This window comes from Vanellus vanellus, assembly GCF_965231255.1.
Source record: "Vanellus vanellus genome assembly, chromosome: 5".
NCBI lineage: Eukaryota > Metazoa > Chordata > Aves > Charadriiformes > Charadriidae > Vanellus > Vanellus vanellus.
The window spans coordinates 39,268,688-39,293,727 of record NC_138910.1 but is presented as its reverse complement, the minus strand read 5'-3'; positions in this window follow the sequence as shown (position 1 = coordinate 39,293,727).

The following is a 25,040-nucleotide window of genomic DNA, read 5'->3' as shown; positions in this document are numbered from 1 at the left end:
ATGTATCATGGAGCCATGGATAAAATCAGGACTTCACTTGAGTCATGTGCTGCATCATTAATACTATAAGGTCTTCTGTTCCGAAGAGTTTCTCATTTAAAGACAACAAACACACCCCCACTTTCTCAAGGGGAGTAGCACAGCTCCCAGCAGCATGTGCCTAAACGGGGAAGACAGGCAGAGGTGAAGGCAGAGATGCGGGTACCCAAGCACCTCCCAAACCTCCCAGTTCCTCCTCCCACATAAGCACACCTCCACACAGGACAGCTGCTGCCTGGGGCAATATCCAAATACTATAGTTTAGGAAACACCAACATACATATGTTTAATCCTGACCCAAGCAATGTTAGCAGAATAAGAAAAAGATTACATGGGAGAACTAATGAAACATCTCTACCCAGATACAGTTATTTTGTTTGTTTTCTTGTTGTTCTGGCTGGCTTTGGTTTGCTTCTTCAACATTTGTCTTTGTGTGTGATCCATCTATTCAAATACAACTGCAAAGGATGTACCAATCTTTTTTGTGTAGTAAGAACACTGCACAGTAGAAACAAACATTTTACTCCCAGAGAATGTACTAACACTGAGAAAAGTAAAGTGTTTCTGGCTGAATTCCAATAGTTTAAGCAAACAGACCCTTAATAGTTAAACACCACGCTGCCTATAGGCCATGTTGCCTGTGGGAAGCCCTTTAAAACAAAGTTCAGATCTCCTACTCCATCTCCCTTTCTTGCTCACCAAGACAGACGAGAAACAAATGTTTCTAGAGAATTATCATTGTGATCCTTCCCCAAGACAGAGCAATGTGATTTGTTCAGGAAATACACTATGGTAGATTTTCTAAAACCCCATTTTGCCGTGCATGTGAAGCTTTCAGCTCAGGCGACACAGGGTCTCCTGTGACACCAGGTGGCTCCAAGGCCCGCATCTGTTGGACTGAACCCCACCGACAGCCCCTGCAAACAGGGTTGTTTTAACTGCAACATCTACCAGTCTTGAGGAGACGTAAATGAACTCAGGAGCACGGACAGCTGTGGCATTACAATGCCTGACATGGCCTATAGACCTGTCTCAAACGGCAAAGTATAAAAGAATGCACAGAACAGCGCCAAAGAAATTATGCAGACTAGTTTTGTCTGATCAGAACCTAGCAGATAAAATTTCAGGGTTCAGCAAGATTTCTGCTCTGCTAGAGTGATGGACACATAAATATCATGTTCATATGTTCACATGCCATGTTCATTTGCTAAGGAATACTGGGCACAGCTCAGATCTGGCAGAGAGCCCAAGTGCAGTAATGCGCTGGAACGAAGAGATCATTGTGAAAGCAATAAATCTTAGTAATGCTCTGATATTAGCCACAAATGAAAGGTGCTGTTTATCTCAAACACTTTTTAAGAGCTTCTGAAAGACATTTTCAACCTTCAAAGAAAGAAATTTTGTAGTCTAAGCATTTCCATAACAGATTCCCAAGGAGGTACAGAGATACAAACCAGAAGCCAGCATTGCTCTCCTGTTTTTCTCCCAGGCTCGTGCACTTTTCACATCCTGCCTCACAAAAGTCAGCCTTAACCAGGCAGAAGAGATTTAACCTTGGCACAAGCTACAACAACAGCCAGTAGCTTGATCTTGGTAAAAACATTTGTCACCCACAGACTGGCCAGAGGAGAAAAAAATTAACTGCCAATCAGGGCACATGTTCTGCTGCTCAGAGAGAATAGCTGCAGTGCAGAAACAGCTATTTTGGTCATGAATTGCGTGCGGACCCTGTGGTTGTTCATCAGCTGAACTGTTAAGTGTCAGAAACAAAACCTGCCTCTTCCTATCTTTGCTATGATCTTCTGTTGACCCATTTGGGCCTGTGTGTCCTCTCTCTCTTCAGAAAAAAAAAAACAGTGCAGCTCTTTCCCTGGCACCTAAAATTGACTCTTTGCTGGGCCAAGAACATCACACAAAAAGGATTCCCTTTTAACAAGCAGATACGGCATACAAAGATAGGAGAGCAAAAAACTCCACCTGTATGTAAATACAACTATTGTTCAAAAACTTACAGCAAACTAACCAAAACAGTCTGGCAGCAGAGAGTGAGCTGGGATTGAGGGAGGACCTGCACAGCTGCTTTACTCTCTCTGTTGCACTCAGAGTCAATGATAGAACTCAAATTGATGGTTGCACAAGTCACACCACAGCTGACTACCCTCAGCACATCTGATCTTCATCATCAGTTTCCATTCAAGAGGCATTGGTCTTCAAACAGAACTAGAATCATGGAATGATACAGGTTGGAAGGGCCTCTGGAGGTCTCTAGTCCAAGCATCCATAACAAGCAGATCACCCAGACCTCATCCAGTTGAGCTTCAAAATACCTCCACAACTGAAGAGTCTACAACTCCTCACAGTCCCTGTTCCAGTGTCTGACCACCATCACAGTACAGAAGTTTTTTCCTATATCTACTTGGAATTTTCCTTGTTGCAACCTGTATCCTTTGCCCTGGCCCTTTCATCGTGCACTTCCAATAAGAGTTCGGCAGCACCTTTTCTATACCCTCCCTCTACCTATGAGATAGCTAAAGGCAGCAATAAGACTCTCCCATAGACTCCTCTCCTACAGATGGAAGAAAATAACTTCTCTCTCTGTCTCTCCTCATACCTCATTGTCCCATTAATCACGCTGGTGGCCCTCTGCTGGACTTGTTCCAGCACATACCGATGTTGTTCTTATGCTGGGGAACCTGAAACTGGACATAGTATTCCAGATGTGAGATCACCTGCCTGAAGGGTGGGCTGTAGTACCTTTTAGCTAAAAACAATGCATACAAACGCAACATGAAAGCACAATAATTCTGCTTTTTACAGAAATGGCAGAGTGGAGTTTCCAAAGACAGGTAAAAGATGCAGACTAGAAATTCTTATTTACCTTCTGTCAAACCCTTGCTCTTAACTCACTGTGTAGCAAGACCTCTGCTCCCATTGTGAAGCATTTTGGAGATTCCACTGTTTCCTCTCTCCTGAAAGCTCACCTGCACACACCCTAATGTAGTGTATTGCATCTCAACAAAAACATGTATATTATGGGTACAAGCTCCAGTTTAGAGCTAAATCCTACTGGGAAAAAGCACAATAGCTCCCAATGACATATTATACCACTGTTGTGGAATTTTCTGAAGCTGCAGTGGGACACATGGAGTTCAGGTCTATCAGCATCACCTGCTAGGAGAGACTGTACTTCTCACAAAGAAAGGAGCAACCATTTGAGCTCCCAGCAGAAGGACTCCCTACCAAGAAGAAAACAAAATAAAACTTCCCTAAGTGACTCAGTTGAGCCTGAGTGAAAGGCAAAATCCTCACCAGGTTCTGAAAACAACCTTGAGTCTCCGTGCAGCAAGAGGATCTAAACAGCTGGGGAGGTTGGTCTAGTGTTGTGCGATCCATTTAGCTAAATAAAAGTCTGGAAGAAGAACACATTTCACATATTTTTGATCCCTCACTTTAAGTGACTGCAACCCTCTAAATAATAAAATAGGTTGTTCAACAGCCGCAACATCTTTAACAAATAGCCAAACAGCATCATTTGGTCAGCCATACACAGTGAAACCTAAGAACCCCAACACACTATATCAGACTTTTCAGGACAACTGCTCAAGCTTGCACACTTGTACTATGCAGTTGCTGCCAGGATGCATCTGATCTACTGCATATGGGCAAGTTAAGTCTAAGTCTGCAGAGAAGGCCTAGTAACACAAGAGGGTACAAACTACAGCATATATTCCTAACCTGCCATCAGGAAGTTACACGACCCATCAAGTTGTGAGACATCACTGGTTTATGTCAGCAAAGAATGCCCTGGCACATGTAACCCTCGCCAGCAAATACAAGGCCATGAAAGTGTCCTGTTTACAATACAGGTGAACACACCAACAGTTACAGGCTGGACCACTCCAATTTGTTTTCAATTCACCCATTCCTCCATACCAGCTTTCCCAAGTCTTTTTATCTCCCTTCCCAAATTCCCAGAGAACTGAAGAGGGACCAAGTATTAGCTGAAGCATCAGCCTGCAAGTGCTGCTAGCAGCTCTGACTGCAAGCAGTTCCAAAGGCTGAAATGCAAACACTTGCTCTAAATGGAGTGCTGGACTTAAATTGCAAGAAAGTTTAAAAACAAATTAAAAATAAAACTCAAAGCTGGCCTCCCTATACTTCTACAAAAGAAACTGCATTAGTAGGTCTCCAGTCACTGCTCCCCAGGCATCATAAACACTCTGTCCACTACTTGAGATTGCTTCCCCACATGCTGTCAACCCAGCCACTCACATGAATTTGTTGCACAAAGCCAGTTTAGGACAGTTACCACCACACAATAACTCAGTTCATCAGACTGGGAGAGGGAGCCTGCAAACACTGGTAGCTCGGTCAGGAATGGGCATCAGTGGCTGAAGCATTAACCTCTGCCACAAGGACAGGTGCTCCGAGAACAAACAAAATATTATTTTGGATGGTACTACACCATTGCCTATCACTCTGCTGCTCCACCCAACCCCTGTCCAAATGGCCTATGTGAAATTCCTTGATGGTGCAATCCAGCTGCTGATGGACAGAAATCCAGGTCACCAGATCCATTATCCATGCAGCTGGCCCCTTCAGTGGCAGCATCAGCAAAGAGGCCAAGGACTGAACAGTCACACACCTCATATGGAAGTGGATGGCTTGCCCCCCAGCAATTTATTCAGTTATTGATGGAAAAATATTAGTCCATGAATTAATTAAATGTTATTTCTCCATCTTTGAGGCTAGATGAATAATGAAAACAATGATTCACAAATGGCTCATTATAAAAACAGCAAAACAAACACTAAGATCTGTTTTTTACAGAGGATTGTTTCAGCAACTCCACTTCAAAGTGCCAGGGTGGAGTCTCCAGGTCCGCCTCTGCACAGAAGGACAGTGTCTCAAAAGTTGCACTCATGCTGCACGTTTGCTATTCCTGCTTCTCTGTGTTTCCGGGACTATTTCATCCAGCTTCCAGAACAGAGCAAAAATTCATTTTCAAAACAGAAACACATAAATTAACTCTTCATATTAAAGGGATGTATTTGTTTTTCCTTCAGGAAACACTGCAGTCAATATGTCTGACACTACTGCTAGTTTACCAAACAAACCACTTGAAGAGCGAATTATTGCAAAGCAGGCTGGAATGACTTCCTGGAGATCACTTGGGTTTTGTGCAAGGCATTTGTTGTCCTCAAGGCACCAGAAGAAAGGGGAATGGGGAGCTATCACATGTGCAGAGCCGCAGTGGAAGCATGGCTTTCCAGAGCAAACCGCTCCTTTTCAAAGGACCCCAGTGGAATCAGAATGGCTCTCTACAGCGTGTGCTGCAGGATCAGGGTCTGTATCCACAAACGTGCATCCACATGGCATTGTCACAACATGCCTGCATGACTAAGAAGCCAGCTCCTACTAAAAGCCAGTGGCATGCAGGGACACAACCTTAAATGTAACTGCATCTCTAGAGGGGCAGACAGGTGCATGCTAGGATCTACCAACACCACCCAGGCACCTCACCTCCCAGCACTTCCAGTAAGAGCTAAGATTTGTAGACACTAGGATTGTTTGCAACTACAGCAAGGTTAAGCACACTTTAAAAAAAAAAAAAAAAGCTGGAAATCACCAAAGCATTTTAAAAAGCTCTACCCAAACCAGCAAGATTTCAAGTGGCAACAACAAAATTGCATTTCTCCTTTTGCAATAGCAGTTCTCACCACAGAGATCCAACCTCAGATGACAGACTGCTAGGATTTTTTTTAAATCTGATACAATGTAAATATATATTTTTTTTTTTTTTTATGATGTGGTTAAAGAAATCTACTCTCAGGAGAACACATCTGAAGCCAACTTCCAAAGCCAATTTTTTTTTTTAATTGCCAAGTTATTATTATCCTGTAATCCCCAAACATACTGAAAGTCCTTATGATGGAAGCACAGCCCTAACTAAAGAAAAATAATATTCTGATATCTGAACACACCCAGTTCATTTTTTTGGTGGGCATCAGATGTTAAAGTAGTTACAATTCCTGATTTCCTAAAGTTGTATATCCTTCTTTGTCAGAAAAATACTTGTCCCCAGGAACAAAGCAAAAAACTCCCATGACAGGTGGTCTTCACCACTATAACCACCTGATCCAGGAGGCAAGCCAGGGCTTTTCTATTTTTAGACACTACATCAACTTCTTTTAAACAGAACTCCCTTCTTTTTGAACAGCAAAACCTATTGCTATAGAATGCTTACTTTCATGATGATGGCAGAGAACTAGGGGACAAAAAAGAAAAGGAGTAATTGCAAGCTGATTAGATAATCTGAACACAATGCAAATGCACTGAAGAAAAATTTAATGAGCATTAGGGAAAGTAAACTGAGTGACAAGTTCACACGTTCTCTCCCTCTCTATTAAAATAAAAACTTAACTATGATCACTAAAGGTTTTTTCCCCTCATTCCATCTCATTAGCTGAAATAGTGACGCACTTTTTAAGCAGAAATATTGTCCCTGTACTCAAGACCTAAAGGCCTTTATCTCCTTTGGTCTTACACTGCATGGAGGGAACGAGGCCATCAACATCAATGGTACCTCCATCAAGGTCCAGGTATGCTGCTTCCCCTCTAAGATTTACCCTCAAGGCCTCTGGGACAACTCAGAGCCAGCTGAAGACACAGGGTCTTCAGCCACACAGCATCCAGGAAGTCCAAATGCCCATCCCACACAGCTCCAACACAGTCTCCCACCAAGACTGATCTGCTTAGAAGGGAAACATTTTACTTTGCATTACATACGAGGGAACACATTACAAAGGCAGCAGTAAGCCCAAGGAGCTGCATGTGATTTAATGGGACTGTGTACAAAGAAACTCAGGATTTGCGTGCATCCCAATTCCCACTGCATTTCACTCCTTAGATCCTTTTGAAAATGCCAGCCTTACAAGTTTTGGCGCCTACATCCATACCTGCAAGCATGAGGAAGACAACAGATCAATTCACAGAAGAAACAAACATTTGTACTCGTTTTCTTTGAGGGCCTAGATTTTTCAGACTAACAGGAAAGATCCTATGCTCAAAAGCTGTTCTACTATCCAAACTATACAAACTGTAATCAACACTGCAGATCCAACGGACTGGGAGACATACCACTTCATTGCACAACAGAGTAGAAATGTTTGTTTTGGAAGAAAAGTAATATTAACAAAAATAGCTCTTGTAGCATTAATTATAGTGGGAAGAACAAAGAAGAGAATGTTGGAATCTGGGAGTAAACCACATTATCTACAAGGCACCATGTCAGCACAGCTATTCTGATCCATGTGCTTTTTGTGTCATGTTAAGTCATCATTTGCCAGGACTTCTGGGAAAGAATTTGAAGCTAATAATTTTTTTTTCCTCCATACTGAGTGCTGAGGCGTTTTGGGCCTACCTGTCCCTGCTGGAGGTTCAATGTAAAGTCCTTACATACCAGTACATCATAGAGAGCAGACAAAGAAACACGCAAAAGGAGCTTGCTACTCTCAGAAGGAAGCTGGGAGTCCCAGCTGTACCTCAGTTCCAATTAGCCCCTTCATGAACTTTTCTCACAAGAGAACGTCTTCTGAAAAAATAAATACACACTCTGATTAAGTATGTGAGGAGTTAATTTGCAATTCCACAATCCCCAAGGGACTCCAAGACCAATCTCTCTGGTGTTTCATCTACAGTAATTTAATAGTTTACATTGTAAGACCTATGGCCTACAATGAAGATACCATGACAAATCTTGAGTACATTATTCACTCTAGTCCCACGGATTCAAAGGCACTACTAGGTCAATTAAAGCAAACAAGATTTAGGAGTCCACTACCTGCCCCAATGATTAGTAGCACAAGCTGTTTTCTCTGCTGGGATCGATCAACAGCTCCACAGCTAACAGCTTCCACCTGCCAGAACATTCAAGTTAGGCATGCAAAAGGCGGCAAAACCAAATGTGTTCCTCCATTCACATTCCACTTTGCTAAAGTCACTACACAATTTAATTCCCCACTCCTACAAACAGAGACATGCAATGTAAGATGAGCCTTCCAGATTCACATGTCCAAACCGTTCTGAGCTATACAAAGCACTGTGTCCTCTGCTCCAATTGGGGATAGATTTTTTTATTTGGTTTCTTCCCACATCCCCTTCCTTCCTTTGCTTGCCAGTAACTGAGTCGGTGATTTTTATTTCAAGTAATGTTGTCCCAGCCTGCAGTGTCTCAGACCTCGGGAACAGCAAAGCACTCTTTTTATGTAGAGTACACTTGGTAACTAGATTAATAGAAACTACACAGCATCTTTAAAGGGCCATCTTGTATCAGCATAGCAAGAGCACAAGTTCTTAATGATGTATAAAAGGAGCACAAATCAAACAGTGCTAAGATTCCAGGCAGTTCTAAGCCTCTTCTGCTACAAATCAATTAAACTGAACAGCATCTAAAGAGTGTCTCCATTTCCAGACTACACTGTGCACTGCCAAATATTCAAAAAGTGACTGTCCATGCTCTTTTAAGGAACTCACAGTGACCTGAACACTACTTACACAATAAAATTTGTTGTTGTAAAGCAAATGATTTGTGTAAACTGGTGACAAGCATCCCTCCCATGCTGCACATCATAGAAGGTGTAAATGTAAGTGTGAAAATTAATTTCTCTCCAATCACTAAGAGAAATTAAATTTCATCAAGGATGAACTTAGCCCAACAATCCTCCCTCTTTCAAAAAATAGCATAATTGCTAAAAACTTTTGAGATTCTTTCCTCCGGAAAATGAGCAATGTTCCTGCTAATTTTCAGGTTTTGCAACCTAAATATCATCAGATATAAGACAAAAATATTTAGTTTATAGGTGAAAGGATGCAATTTCAATGCTTTAATGCAGAATACCTGAACACTCTTTTCAGTGCAACTGTGAGTATGAGTAATTCTGCTGGAAATCGTGAGGAGGTGATAAATGACTCGTAGAGTTCTCCAACTGGTTTTCTATGCATATGCTCCAGTTGATAAAACACAACTTATGTAACTAGACAAGACAATTGAGCAGTGAAGACAGCACAGGAAATGCCATTTCTGCCATTAGCCAAAATGCTCATGTGGCATTTACATTCTTGGAGCACCATTGGGAAAGTTTGTTCCTTTTTTCTTCCTTGAGAACAGAAGCACAAGTGTTTATAAGAATCAAGAACACCTCCTTTCTTCTCCACCCACACGGACTTGGCAGCTTGTCCCAGTATTTTGTGATGTCAGCGTTGAAAAACCTGCATTACATTGCTTCAGGGCCTCTGAGAAAATAAAAACAATTAAACTATACACTGATTTAAGACCTGCCCTTTTCTCCTCTGTGTGCCCTGCATTCAAAGAGAGACTCGTTGGTTCCCCTAATAATAAGTCTGTCCCCAATTCAGCTGCTGACTGGGATTGGCTCATGGGATTAACATTTATGAACATTTATGAATCAGGAGGTCTGTATGGTTAATCTGGGCAGTGCACAGTGCTATCAACAGTGCAGCTGAAGAGTGTTAAGGCTTTAAGAGCTTACATCAAGAGTAATATTCTTGAGCTCAAAACCATGAAGGAAATAACAAAATCACCCAGAGGTCCTTGAAGGACAGAAGAACTGTGAAGTGCCATTTCCTCCAGAAGAAGGCACTCTCCTGCCTGCCCATACTAGTTAGGGAGGCTGGGCAGAGGCGGTGGCTGCCATTTCCATCAGCATACACTGGCAAACTGTCAGCTCAACCAAACAGCCAAACACAAACACCTACCTCGGAAATAACACAGGAGTGCAGAACCAGGGGAGCAGGACACAGACAAAATGCTCAGTTCAAGCATGCCTTTCCTCTTTGGTTCCCTTGACATCAACTTGGTTCTCCCTGCATGTTTAGGAGCATCCCTCAGCTAAGCACACCATAACACCAGCCAAATCTGCAATGGCAGATTGAAATCTGCCTTTTTGTTAATACATCTGCAATTCTCAAATTTATACCCACAGATTCTCTCTTAATATAGGGTTTTCTGATGAATTTCTGATGAATTTTGCCCCAAAGGCTTGAAAGGTCTAAGGACAATGCCACAGCAGGGTGTGCACTGTTCGAAAGGCAGCAAAGGGAATAATCACACTGGTAAACACATAATCATGCTTTAGGTGTTAATCCTGCAACATAGCCTACAAGCACAGACTCCTTTTTATCCCTAATGAAGAGGCTGGGACCTCACACGCATGCATTGATCCCACAGATACTTGGTATTTGCTAGAGGACTAGGGCCTCAATCACAACTGGAAAACACACCCAAAGCAGATTTTGACCCTGACTGGAAAATACCAAAATTAAACTCTGATACAATAACTAAAAATTAGGTAATTCAGGTACAGATTTCACTTACACCTAAACATTAAATCCTGTTTGGTGGCGTTTAGGCAGGTCAAATCTTGGCACATCAAGATTTACAAAGATCTGTAAAATAACTATCACACTCTTAACAAGATTTCCAGAGATTACAGTCTGGGCTCAACTGTTGTACTATCTAGTCCATATAATACCGTATAAAAAAGGAGTAAGTAGAAACATCAGTTATCTTCAAACCAATGCAGTTCGATTCTGACCCAGCACAAACCGATCTCTATCTGCCTGCTGCTTCAGTAGAGTACAAAAAAGAAACACGAATGCTCACACTTAGGTTTTTGTATGAATTTGCTTGCTTGTGTTCATGGCTCAAACAGGTCAGAACCTCCCTTCTCCTCCCCAAAACACACTGACACAAGTTACATGCAATAATTGGCAGGTGATACTGAAGGACTTACACTTTTGCACTTTAAAGAAAGTTGTGGAGTTGACAGTCCACTGCTTTTGTTACACGCTGCCCTCCATCCCCAAGGACTCCCTTCATAAATGCCCATAAATCAGCAATTAAGCTACAGTCTTTAGTAAGGTCTGTATGTGGCTTACTTGTAGGGAACTCCAGAAAGTTATGGCAAATTCACTATTTACAACAGGTGTAATGAATAAAAACAGAGAAAAAAAAGATCTGCAATTAACTAACAATCTCAGCCAAGTCATTATTGTCCTTCCCAGAGGCTTTATAGAGACTAAGCAAAAGCTAGGGCTTTGTTATAAAATGGGTGCTGCACTACCTTTACCAACTGAAAATAAAGCATCCTTTATTTCCTCTGAGGTTCCTCAGTAAAGAATGGCTCAGTAGGAGTCAAAGATTGTATTAGCGCTGATTGTGGGTTCTCCCACAATCATCACACAATCTGCCTTCTGAAGCTCTTTCAATGGAAAATGCTAATTAATAACACATTCTTCTTCTCATTGGATCAAAGAGGATCTACATCACATACCATCACTTTTCTAACCTTTATTCCTGCTAGCCTATTGAATTCACACTGAAATTCCAGGTCCAATCTGCTATCCAGGGCCCCCAGTGAAGTCCTTCATGACAGCTACCTTCGGTAAGGTCAATAAAACTGTCAATCAAGAAGCTAAGACTCACAGCTGAAGCTGACATCAGCCTCTCAACAAACAGCTTATAACTGCATAACTTCTCCCACTGCAACGGAAAACAGATCACCGAACCTTCCCCTTCACAGAGCAACAATCAAAACCTATTTCTTCCCTTTAAGGTCATCACAGTTACAATTTGTACAACCAAAAATGCTACCAAGACACTGAGGGAAGAGAAATAAGGGGTACACTTATCAATATACACTCTAGAAGTCATCCAGGTGTCAGCATGGCAAGTAGGGCAAAACAGGAAATGAGTGAGATGATTTAATAGCTCTTTTCTTGTCAGTTGATTATAAAGATGGTTACAAGATGAATGTTCACATTTCAACATGCATGCACAGTTTATTCTGTCATTCTTCATATTTTAGAGATTTCCACTGAACGGACAGAAATTACATATACGTTATTACACATCATGTTTGACAGACTATCCAAAGATATTCTTTACAACAATTTATTTCCTTTAGTGCAGTACGACATTATTCTTATTTCAGAAGTCATTACTGTCATAGGAAAAGCTTCCTATTTACAGTCTTCCTATATGTGGAGGAGCTATTCCTCTAAGCATGTGAATGCAGTATGCAGAAGGACTTACAGTCATTCATGTGCATCAGTATAAAACTGAATAAACATATTTCACTTGGAAACTGTCCAGGTGACAACTCTCATCTATTGACAGTAACGGCCCTATTGTTGACAATGGTGCAAGTATTAGACTCAAGTAGTATTTGTATACGAAGTTCCATTCAGCTCAGTGGAGTTATATATGTGCATGCATACATATGCACATGCATACATACGCAAATGCATAAATCTTTTTAAAAGTAAGGATGTACAATGGAAAGTTTACCAAAAATTAATAAAAGGCACCTACGCTGATCAGCATGGAAAAGCCTTGGGTAACTTCACAGGAATGGAACTCAGTTCTGTAAGAAAATCTGATATCCTCAGCACTTTGGGAAAAAAAAAAAAATCTTCCTGGAGACTTTTTCGTAAATAACAGATGGATTTATGAAACAGGGATAACTCTCTAGTAGAGGTCATGAGTTGGTTTAAAACTTTCACAGAAATTCAGCAATTCTCTACAAAATTCTCTCAGATTCTGGATTAGGGTCTTATGGAAAGTCATCTCTATTCCAGTCTCTTCCCCAAATAAAATAAAAAAATAAATAATAAAATAAAAAGCCCTGAGTCATAGCTCAAGATTCACAAATACAGGATTTAAAGTAGACCACTATATGACTCCAGGAGATCGCAGAAAGTATCAAAGCTATTTCCTTAGAATAAGTGACAACATTAGGTCAGCCAGGCATTTTCCAGTATCTCAAATGACATTTTATAAGGATGTACTTTCCCATCTGACAAACAGAATGTTTTCACCAGTTGTCACCGTAAAAATCTAAATGGCAAAACCAAAATTGAACTACAGCTTTTTTAGTAAGGAAAAAGGAAAACAAACACCTGCTCTGTTTTCTGCCTCACTAGTTTGAGGGTTTTAATGCGTTAAGCTAGACAATGCGAAAAAACACTATTTTAAAGCACTGCTCTAACATTATTCACGTCTCTGAGCCATAAAAATTAAACATGTACAGGACCATGATTAAATCAAATACACCACCACTTCATAACGCTGTTAAAAAGTCAGGCTGAAAGGAGTCTTCCTGGTTTGAAACTGAAGGCTGGCCTTAGCAATAGAACTCAAGACCATTTAAGATCTCTTTAGATCATGAATGCCTGTATCAAACTTACCCCAATAAGGCAAAGTACTTCCCCACATTCCCTAGGCACAGTAATATTATAAACCAAAATTGATAGTATTAAGTGGGTATAAGTTTGGAGTCTTGAAACTATTCTGTCATTAACATCCCCTACATAATTACACCACAAGTCTGCCTGGAAAAAAAAAATAATAAAGAAAAAAGAAAAAGAAGCTAAACACTTATCAGGCAAATATGTCAAAGTTGTCTGATACACACAGGCAGCTCTAAGCACCTTTACATAGACATACAACATTCTCAACAGCTGACTTTGCATGAAAGCAGGTGCCGAAACCCTAATACAGAAGAACAACAAACACCATAGCCGCTCATCTTTCATCTGGGAACAAGTCCCAGCCTGCTCCTCCAGGCCCATTCCAACCAGAACTTAGCTATGTTTCTCCCTACCACTTCATATATGATCAGGCCTTCAGCAAGTTCCACACAGTGTTACAATGAACACACACTCCCTGACAAAAATGGGGTTATTGTGCCTGGTTTTTTGCTTTCAATGTTTCTCCGAAATACACTTCTTTCAAGGACTAACCCAAAGTCCAGCAGAGCCAAACCAAAAATTCCCAAGGGCAAGCTGCCTTACAGCCTGATTCAGAGAGGTCTTTAGCACTTTAGTGGGCCCATGGCAGCCCCCCCTAAGATGAGTCACTCCAGGAGCTCTCTATCCCGACTCTGCAAAATGCCATACAAAATTACAACAGGATCCATACTGCTTGTTTTAGTACCAATGTGTTACTGGAGCAGTAATTCTGTACATTCAGAAGTACAAGTCTTTATGAGGTTTACATACCACAGCAGCAGGACTGGTGGGGAAAAAGAACTCGTGCTCCACTCTTTGTCACAACTTTTCCAAGCTGGAGAGCACCAATACAGTGTGCAATTGCTAATCATGCCCTCTCTCATTCACTGCTCAAACACTTCTTCACTGAAAAAAACTGCACACCCCCGAGAACTGAAGCTGCCTGCATCAGACATTATCTAAAGGAAGTACCCTAATTATGCCTATTTAAGGATTTACATTTAAATTTCAGCTTCAAGACAGCTGGGCTCCTCTCGGGAGAAAACCAACCGCAGCACAGTACATCTTCAGGCACATTCCCCCTGCTTTTCTGTCCAAGTTGCTGCTGTGGGGTTTTGCACTGGTAGGAGGCACCATCAACACACAACAAAAGGATATTCTAACCTCTCTGGGTAACGAACTGTTAATGTAAGGACTGCCTAACCTGGGGCAGTAGCTTTCAAGAACTAAGAAGATTTACTTTTCCTCTCCCGAGGGTAAAATAAGAAATACCATATAGCCTTTCAGATTCAGAGAGATTAGAAAATGAAAAGACTTACTGAACAACTTGATCCACCCTTTCAAGACAGAGTTGTTCCATATTCATGTGGCTGCCCCATATCATGTGGTAGGGTATCATTGGCTTGTCTTGACTAAAATACAAACACTTCCATTGCATAATGCAAGTTAGTTCGTCTTGAACAAGGATCTTGGCTGCAGAACCAACCCCACAGGTAGTAGCCTTAAAAACTGAAGTGATGTTTAAAACAAGTTTTTTTGAGGTGGATTCCTCAGAACGCACTGCATTAAATTCACAATAGGCTTTGATATCAACACTAACAAGTAATTAAATAGATATTTCAATGATAAGTGTTTTCAAGTTGTGCTTAGCAACATTTTAATATGAAAGTGACATGAGATATACTGTTGGCAAAGAAGCTGCTCAAAGAATATACAGGATAAAAGCCAGCGATCTTCATATTATTCCATCAACGTCACAAGAACAGAAGTAATAAAACAACCTATTCAATCTTTCTGTGGATGCTCCAAAGCACTTGTAAGGAAGGCAATTGGAGTTTACACAGTCCCTGGACTAGGAAAGTTTCCTCTTTGCTTGTTCCTGCCATAACGTACTTAAAAACCTTTCAAAGCAGGGCAGTGAGCAGGTTAGCAGCACAAGACAGTATCAATTGGTCCCTCATTCAGCAAGACCTGGGAGACAAGAGCTGCTGATTCACAGGAAAAACTCCCTTCAAGAAGAGGCATCTCCCATCTTCCAGTGCAGCAGTGAGACAGCCAAAACATACCCACACATCTTAGTACTGCTGTGCCTCTTTTACCTGCCAGAGTAGGTAGGTGAGTACAGGGGATGTAGGAGGGAGAGCAGTTTCCTCATGTTCTCTTCTGTGCACCCACACAGGGCCAGCCGGAATTCCTGTCCCACCACATGCCACCAACTGCTGCTGACTGGTCACCAACACAGAAAGGGTTTGTGTGCTGCCACAGTTCTTCCCAAATCTTTATTTCCCTACTGATAGTCTCAAAATTTACTTGGAAATTTAAAAATCTTCGAGTTTGCCCTTTCTGGAATGCAGGCAGACTGAAGGGGAAATATAAAACTAAATTAAATACATGTAAAACATTAGCGTAAGATACTGAGTCAGGGTTATATAAATCACAGTGTAAACCACACAGCCCTATCCTACAAAGAGTCTGAGCAACCCTTATCCGTTGCACACAAATATCAGAGAAAAGTACATAATGCCAGCTGCCATTGGGAAGCAGAATAATACTGGTTCCACATTACTGCCATTGCTCACAGCTCTGCTCTCTCCAGCCCACCTGCCACCACTCTGGGCTGCTTTGTGCCTCTGACTGAAGTGTATGGGCTCTTTTGTTGGTCACCTAGAAAATACCACCCATAGTATTTGAGCTCTAACATTTCAAGTAGCTCTAATTCAGCTTTCAGCTCAGCTCAGTTCTTTGTCCTCTAAAAATAACTTACATTTAATTGCAACTGGCTACAATTTTCTAATTCTTTGTGACCCCAAACCTCTAAATCTATTACCCAGAGACAGCCACAGTAATCCTTAATGAAGGTATGGGTATGATGCAGCATGCGAGGGGCCATCTGGTTGCCAGGTGTTTCCTGGCTTAGCTTTTCTCCACAACACACATCCCTCCTCCTCCTCTAATTCCAAGGCAGGCAATTTCTACCTCAGGACACTCTTTCATTAAAGACCCAGGCAAGGGCTTTATTTATGGCAAGTCAGCTGCAGCACAGCAATGTTCAGAGCCTGAAGCAGAAAGCCTAGAAGGGCGGTTTATTACCATACATATCTCGCTGTGACTACCAGAAAAAGACTGTGCCAAGTGTATTTCTGACCGTTAATAGGAAGGGAGCCAAGTGCAACATTTTCACTGTAACCCTATGTCTTGTGTCCTTCACCCAGAATAAAAAAATAAAAAAATAAAAGCAGTTTTTTAGAACAGGACCATTTACATAAAAAGCAGGTGATTTAAAAAGTACTAGGCAAGATTCACAACCGGTGTAATTTAATTTGCGTTTTAGGGAGCAACACAACCTGTTCAAGGAGGTTAGATCCTGTGATCTTTATTTTCAAAATGGAGCACTAACTTCCTTAAAATCCCTGTCTTTCAGACAGGTAAAGGCCTTCTGGCTCTCAGATACACATTCCTGCCCCTCCCCTTCACCAGTGCTCTGGAGCGTTTTAGAGACCTGGACTGGTAGAAAGTAAGTAATTTTTGCACAGCATTAGTGGTGTCCTGGCTCAACTTCCTGAGCTGGCTTCCCATGGGGTCAGGCAAGGACCAGCCAGCGTGGGAGCAAACAGGCACAGAACCCCACAGCACCAGCTGAGATAAACCTTGACTGCCAAGAGATGGCAACCCAGACTACCAAACTGGAAAGTTTCTCCTGGTTCCCACTATTGCACTAAGATTTAGTTTGCATAAAGCATCTCAAATTTCAGACTAAACCCAGCAAACATTTACTTGGGCACTTGCAGTAGTCTGATCTCAGGAATGGTTTCAGATTGGTTACATACAAGTACCAAGGGTCAGTGGACACACATAGCAAAATTGTCCCAATATTTCTCAAACAGGGCAGGGAAAACTGATTCTTGCTACAGCAAAGAGAAAAGGCCTCGTGACTCCTTCCAGAGTCAGGCTTTATGCTCCTGCTGCCCTTGGGAATTAGTAGGATAAGAAACAGCAACTACTACTGCTCAGCAGACACACAGGGCAGAAATGTCTACTCTGCCCTGGCAGCCAGGAACCTGCTTTCCCAGGCTTGGGTATAAATGAAGTACCCAGCAGACACACAGCCTGTCGACCACTCCAGCAGCCTACAGCCCTTGGTGCAGTCTGTAGGTGCCCTAGGGCTCACTGCCTATCAGGATGTCAGGCCCTAATCAAAAAGAGAGGATGATTTTGCAAAGACAAGGCTGGAGTTTGCCCATAAAATCCCCACAGGAACCATTTGCAAGCCAAGAAGAGCTTCTCTGGTTCTACCGTGGATCAGGACCTAGGCAGAGGACAACGTAAAACAAAAGCCAATAGTGTACCTGTGATGGACATGACAGAGGCTGTCACCACTAGCCCAGAGTCCCTCTGGCTATCATGCACTGTCCACCCTACGGCTGTCTTGCCCATGATCCAAGACTCCCATAAGCTCCTCAGAACAGGACCAACTCCCTCACTTCAAAACAAGGTCCAGCAGCAGAATAACACAGGTTATTTTCCCATGGCTTCATCTATATAGTGGGTTTCTTTCTCATGCAGAGCTCTGCCCAGAGGTATGTTTCAATGCAAAATGAGTGATGAAACTGAAAAGCAACAAATGGGAAGAGAAACACTTAAATGCAGCCAGAGCAACAGTGGAAGGGCAAATTGCCCAGTACCACTGCCAGTTGTGAAGGATTTTCAAGTTCAGCTACAAACTCCAGCATCACAGAAAGGGAAATAATAATAAGTATCCAGAGACACAGCACCTTTATTCTTGAGGCACGCTTTCTCGTTTGACTGTTTGCATATTTTAATATCTTTTAAAAGTAAAGTTTCTGCTAGAAATTATTTTTGCAAGCCTCAAAACATTCTTCAAAGAGCTACTCATCTGCTTAGTGACACAGGCATGGGGCAGGGCTTGTTTACTAATCCAGGAGGATTACACTTCAACCTAGATCATGCCTTGCCTGCAGGTAAGGGCAGCAGAGCAAACAATAAATACACCAGACTTTCCAATTGCAAAGGCATGAGAGAAACAGAATCTAAAAGAAAGTTATGTTTATATCATGTTTGGATGAGAAAAAGAGGTGAACATCAGGACAACAGCTGCTTCTTTATATCTGTTGTTTAACAGTCTCTGGAAGTCTTGGATAGGCAAATTCTATTCCTACTGGTTTCTCTGTGCTGAAACAAGTCTCCACCGCTAGTTTTTCAAATAAAACCACAACACATGCCTCTGACCTCTCTTTTTGCCTTTTTAATGCATGTGGAGATCACTCTTCCACTGGAGGAAAACTCATTTTTCACTTACCTTTCCTCTCCCTTAGGCAAGCGAGAAAAAGCCATCCAAAACATTGCCACAGAAAACAAAAAAAACCAACACACAACATCTAAAATATTCATTCTCTTGCCCATCCCAGCACACAGTCAGGTCACTTAACTCCATTGCATATTGGAATAAGCAATGTCACTGGGGCTGATCTTGCGATAACTTAAAGCACAGAAGAAAATTCCACCCTCTTCAGAAAAAAAATACTACTCCTATCAGTATATGAAATCAATTAGAAATAAAAATAACTCAGATCTTTCAAGTGACTGAAACCTCAGATGTGAAATTCACCTGAGAATGGCAGGGCAGTAAGGGCAAAACAGATCACCTGGTGCTGACCATAGTCAGAGGTATTTCAGAGGAATGACCCATAATGCCAACTCTGCAATACCATGTCTTCAAGGAATTAGCTCTTTCTGATCCTAGTAGTAAACATAGCTTCATGTCCTAAGTATGGAAAACATTAGGATTGGCCAATACTTTTTTCCAAGTATTTATTCCCTCCTCCTGCTTGTAATAAGCTGTAAACAAAATTCAGTCCTAAAACATTTAATTCAAAGTGTAAACAAGTTAGTTACTCTAAGCACAGCTTTCACCATCACCATGTTGCTCTGTCCCCATCACTAGAAGAAAACAGAAAATTCATGACCCCCACAAAAAAGGAGTATCTGCCTTAAAACAGCCAGTAGCATTTTTATCTGCTGGCTCAGGAAGATACACACACCCCAGCAATTAAACTCTGCCATTGTCAGCACCTTAAAAAAAAAAAAAAAAAGTAGTTGCAGCCAATGGCTACTGTCTCCTAAATAGCAGTGTGCTGTATAGCGCAATATTCAGTTGTGCTGCAAGACAATCAGAATCAAGTTCATGAAGAGATTGTAAATCAAGGCATAAGGCATTGTTTCAGCAGATACTACTTGACTTACTATCAGTGTTTCAAAGCCTGAGCTTGTGATAAGGGCTTCAAAGACAACTTAGTCCAGATGAATCAAAGAACAGTAAACCCCCAAGATTACAGACACTTGGTGCACATCAGGCAATGACAGCACCTGCACAAGTCTGCACTCACCCAAAAGTCAGTCTCTAAATGGACTCAAGGGCTGCAGAGATGGCTGACGGGAAAGGCTTGATTGACTTTGTACCTGTTGGTAATTACAGGGAATAATGCAGGTCAGTGCTGACATCCTGATACCAGCTTTACCATCTAAACAAACACGAACAAAATTCAGGCATCTGAAGAATCAATATCATAAATATGAGAAAATGTGTTCCTAACTTCCGAGTGCAGGTAATTATAAATTAAAACTTTGCAATATATTATTAATTCCACTTATTGCCAACAGTGATGCTCCAAGTGTACAGGGGACCAAAACAAGTGAAGGGAAAAGAAAAAAAAGCCTAACTGAACTCAGGGTTTTTTTCCTGTAGAAATGATTTTGTACTAGAGGTCATTCTAATTGAATGCAATTTGACTACACCTTTTTTTTTTTCAAATGCATTCCACAAAAAAAAAAAAAATCTCAACTACTCACATTGAAAGTCACATTTTAGAGTATTTTTAAGCTTGCATTCAAAATACTGACAGTGTTTTAAGCAACATTGGTAGCATGCCATTTAAAATGATCTAACCTAAAAGACTGTAAGTACTATCTATAAATCACTGCCGCTAATTTTGGCAAACTATGTGGAATATAAAATTATATATATTAATTTGTCACATTACAAAATGCCTTTTATTCAAAGTCTTAGACATAAATTTATTATATGCTGTAACAGATAGCACTGGGTAATATGAAATGCTTACATTCAATATCTTGCTAAGTCTTATTCAGAAGCACAACCACCTTAACTTTGCAGAACAACATGGAATGAAAGCTCTTATTTACCACACACTATCACTTACTATCCCTTGCTCTTTGGAATGAATCACATTATTAACTGTTCTCCAGCCCTCCACCCCCCAACCAGAGAGAGGTTTGTTTAGGTTTGGGTTTTTTTTTTTTTAATTACTCTCTTACATATGTTTGCCAACTTTCCCTTTACTACTCCAGGACATATACATATTTTACCTCCATAAACAAAAAGAAATAGACAGTTTCCTTCCTTCTGATTTATGGGTTTCTTCATCATTTTCCTGAGGGAAATTTTCTTTATGGGACATCAAATCAATCATGTTAGAAAAGACAGGGATGGGGACAAAAAACTAACTTGCCACTTTCCTTCCAGACACACTTAGTCCCAAACCTAAATGCCTGGTCTGCTCTGGACTCCTTCCAACACAGACAGTAACTCCCAAGTGTATGCTGAGCGTGCTGACAGCCTGTGAAGACCTTCCTTAGGGCCAAACTCTGCCTGGACTGAATCGGCGCAAATCAAGAACAACTTATACAGATGTGGAGGAGCTGACTCTCTTTAATTCAGAAATCTCCCTCCTATTCTTGTGGCTATCTCCCTGCACCGCTTTTTTTCTAATACAGGTGCAGGGGAGTGCTGAAGGAGTACAGGGTAATTCTGCCAGTCAAGAAGCATCTTAGGTCTAGCACACCTGGCTTCATCTCCGATTCCCTCCCACCCCAAGCTACAGGTCAACAAGCAGGACGGGATGTGAATGACTGAACACCCAGACCACCCCTTGAGGAGCAAGCTTCAACCTCTGTTTCCTTTGCAAATCATTCAACTCCACCCCTGCATCTCTCTTTTGACCCCCTGGATTTTTTCTTCAGCCTTCTTGAACATTTTCCAATTGCTGAGGGAAATAAAAGCTAGTACTGATTTCATCATGACTCAAGGGAAGCAGGCAAATGCCTAACTGCATGAACACAGTCTTGCTGCAAACAGGAGCAGCAGCCTGCCTGCCCACCACACCCTGCGACACAACCACCAAACAGCAGCTTGAGACACCCGAAAAGCACATCAAGCACCAGCAGACAGGGATTTGTCAGCCAGGGACACCCTGCAGGTGAACATACAGCTGCTGTTGATCAAGCCATTATCATAGAAGCTCCAACAAATGTAGCAGCTCTGCTTTCTGAGTGATACCACATGGCCAGAAGAGGAATGGGTGCCCAAGCATACCCTACTGGATCACATGGAAGCAGCTGCAAGAACAGGACAGGAGCTTTAAAAGGCTGTGGGGTCTCTTTGACCCACAATCGGCCAGGGGACAGTGGAATCATTAACATCAGCAAGTGTTGGATGTCGACGCTGGGAGTCATTACGTTGCAGCTCACAGCCTTGGGTCCAGAGTCCAGACAAATTCCACATGAGGGGATCAAATCTTTCTGCTCAGACCCGGTGGTCACAGAATGGCTACTGGAGAAAAGAGAGTAACTTGGCACAAAAAGACCTGGTTAGCTAAAATAAGCTAACCAGCTTTCCAGCTAACCAGAATTCAGATCCAGACCTGAACCCTCCTTAAAGTCAAAGGACCTTGAACACGTGCTTTCAGCATATTTCACAGCAGACACAGAAACTGGCTTTCCTCACAGTCCCCCTCAGTCTCTGAGCTTTCCCAGAGGTTATTGGGGTCTTTGCACTTAAGGTCTGGCACCTTGCAATTGCCTGCACTGGCGTAACAAGTCATACAGATACCTCCTTCAGAAAATGAGGAGAACAAGAAAGTGAGAGAGACTTGGCTCTACCTCAAACCCAGATGGGGTTCCTCTGGGCACAGCCTGGACAGCACCACAGTTGAGCTATGTAGGGAAGGAAGCCAATCAATGCAGATTGCCAGCAGAATGCCAGCAGGTCTGGGACACCGGCCCAGCAGTAAAGCACCCAGGTCACTTTTGAAGGTCCACAGCACTTTCTGCTGTTCATCTCTGGATCAAATTTGGACCAAGCTGGAGTTTTCAAAAGCATAACCTAACACTGTTCTGAACCTTTATAAGATTCCTACCCTATGTCCTCATTTTGAGATATTTTCTAACTTTGTTCACCCAAGATCAGAACCTCAAGAAAAGCAGCAAGTTTTGCACAGCGAAGCAGCTCTTTTAACAGATAATGTACGTTCCTCAAAATAGAACTGACAGCTCCTAGTTTTAAACAAGAAACCAGCTCCTATCATTCTCTCCAGAATATAAAGTTAAAGCATAGGGTTAATTGAATCAATAGATCTTATAATTAAATGCTGCCAAATTAGCTGACATGATGGGACTGCTGATTTGTTTGGGTTTTGGGTTGGGTTTTTTTTAATGCTGTTTATCCAGAGGTTGCATACATCTTAAATACAGCTAATTTTGCAAAGGGCTATTGATATTTAGTTTAAATCTCCCTCGGGACAAAAATGACAAGTTTCAAAAACAGAAAAGTAAGTTTTCATCAACTCAACTAACTGGAAGCTACTGTGACATAACTGCCTTATGGCTAGTAGAAGTACTAACAGAAAACTCTCCCTACTTCTTGCCAGGGGCTTGACCAACATGAGACAATAAATATTCCTCAGACCCCCCCACCCATGACTGCCAGTTGTAAATGAAGGAGCAGAGTTTGCCAGAGGGGCTGAATTCTACCTACAAATCCATAACTTAAGAATTCACAGGTATGAACTGATTATTTCCCTGAAGAGGAAAAGTACCCCAGATTTTCAGTAATGAGAAAACAGAGCTGAAAGGGGCATTGTCTTTTTCCAGATGGAATGAGTCAGGTGCAGATTCAATGAATTCAACACAGTTATATTGATTTTCACCACTTAACACTCTTGCTTGTTATAGGGCCATTGTCTTCCTTGTACTATATGAACATGCAGATACACATACATATTTTATCTAGAAGATGGACACCATGTGCTAAAATAAACAAATATGTATTATACCACAGAAAGTTAGAAAAACAACCCGTTTAAAAAATGCTAAAAGAGAAACAGTATAATGTAACATTGGTTAAGATTATCAACCAGCACTAAGCTGTCTCACAGACTACAGAAAACAAAGAGATTTAATAAATCTATTATTACTGAGGTTGCCCAAGTCTCACCTTTTCACTGTAATTCCTTTCAAACTAGCACCCTAACAAAGATGCAAGATACTCAGTACAAACACCGACACTCTGAAATTGTTGTCTCATTATCATTTTGAATTATTGTGAAGGGCTTCCCCCCACCTTCAAGACAAAAGAACAAAGATCAGTTTCATCTGTGAGACTGCTGTAGGGAAAAACAGCAGTTGAGTGTAAAACCATAAGGAGCAACAGCATTAGCTCATCTTTTCTCCTTAATACAGACGCAAACAATTAGTGTTAAAGTAAAATGGGTCAATCAAGACCTCAAATCTTCTTAACAGCTAGCATAGTCAACCCATGTGGCCACAGCAATCCAAATTAACCCCATGGATACATCAGTCCTTTCCCTCCAATACCTAGAAAGCAATTACAAATGTCACATTGAATCTCCTTCTAAAACACCCTCCTATAGTTTAGTAGCATAACCTGTGATTAAACCTACCCATGAAATAAAAGCTTTTTCGTCTTCAAGGCAGACAGCTTAAGAAACCACCTCTGTTTCCAGCACCAATCCTCTAAATCACCTCCACTCTATAGAAATCAGTCTCGGGCTGTTTTTTCTTATTAGCAGAGATGCACTACAGAACAGCTGCTAATCAGCACACCTGTACATGAAGCAAAACAACAGAAGAAAAAGCACCAGTTCTAAACATGCCAAGACCCACCCATACTCTCCCTTAGTGTGTGCATATGTGTTTGGGGAGGGATAAGCAATGTAGTGATTTCACAGAACGCTGTTCATTTCTGTGCTTTCTCAGGAGGTGCTCAGCACCACCAAGCATCATCAAGGGTTTTCCACCACTGAGCCCACATACCCTGAATTTACACTCTTTCCCTTTTCAGCAAAAACATTCCCTTTTCAGTTAAAAACATGCTTAACTTTTAAGCATGCTTAAGGCTCACTTTCAAGGGCAATTAAGCATGTGTTTAAACAACTGAACAAATCCAGATGGACTGGATTTATTAAACAAGCATCTTTCAGTCTTAGGAAACCATTCTACATATCTGCACGTGCTTAATTTTATTTCTTCATCAAGTACACACATGGACTTTAAGGTAGCACACAATCAAAATATCCAGATGGTCAGATAATTCAGTTTAGAAGGGACCTTGGAAAGTCACCCAGTCCTAAGACCCCAGGATATTACACCTTTCCAAATGTATGGCTGTTACTTATTCACATGCATGTTAACTCTACTGTGCTCTGATCCTTTTCTACGTAAGGCTTCAATTCAGCAACAAATGTCCTTCAGGCAGGAGTGCCTCTTTAGGGAACCCCAATAAAGCCAAGGGGTGGGTTGTTTTTTTTTTTTCTTTTGCTGTGAGTCAGAGGTTATACCAGATCAGTTCTCAGCAC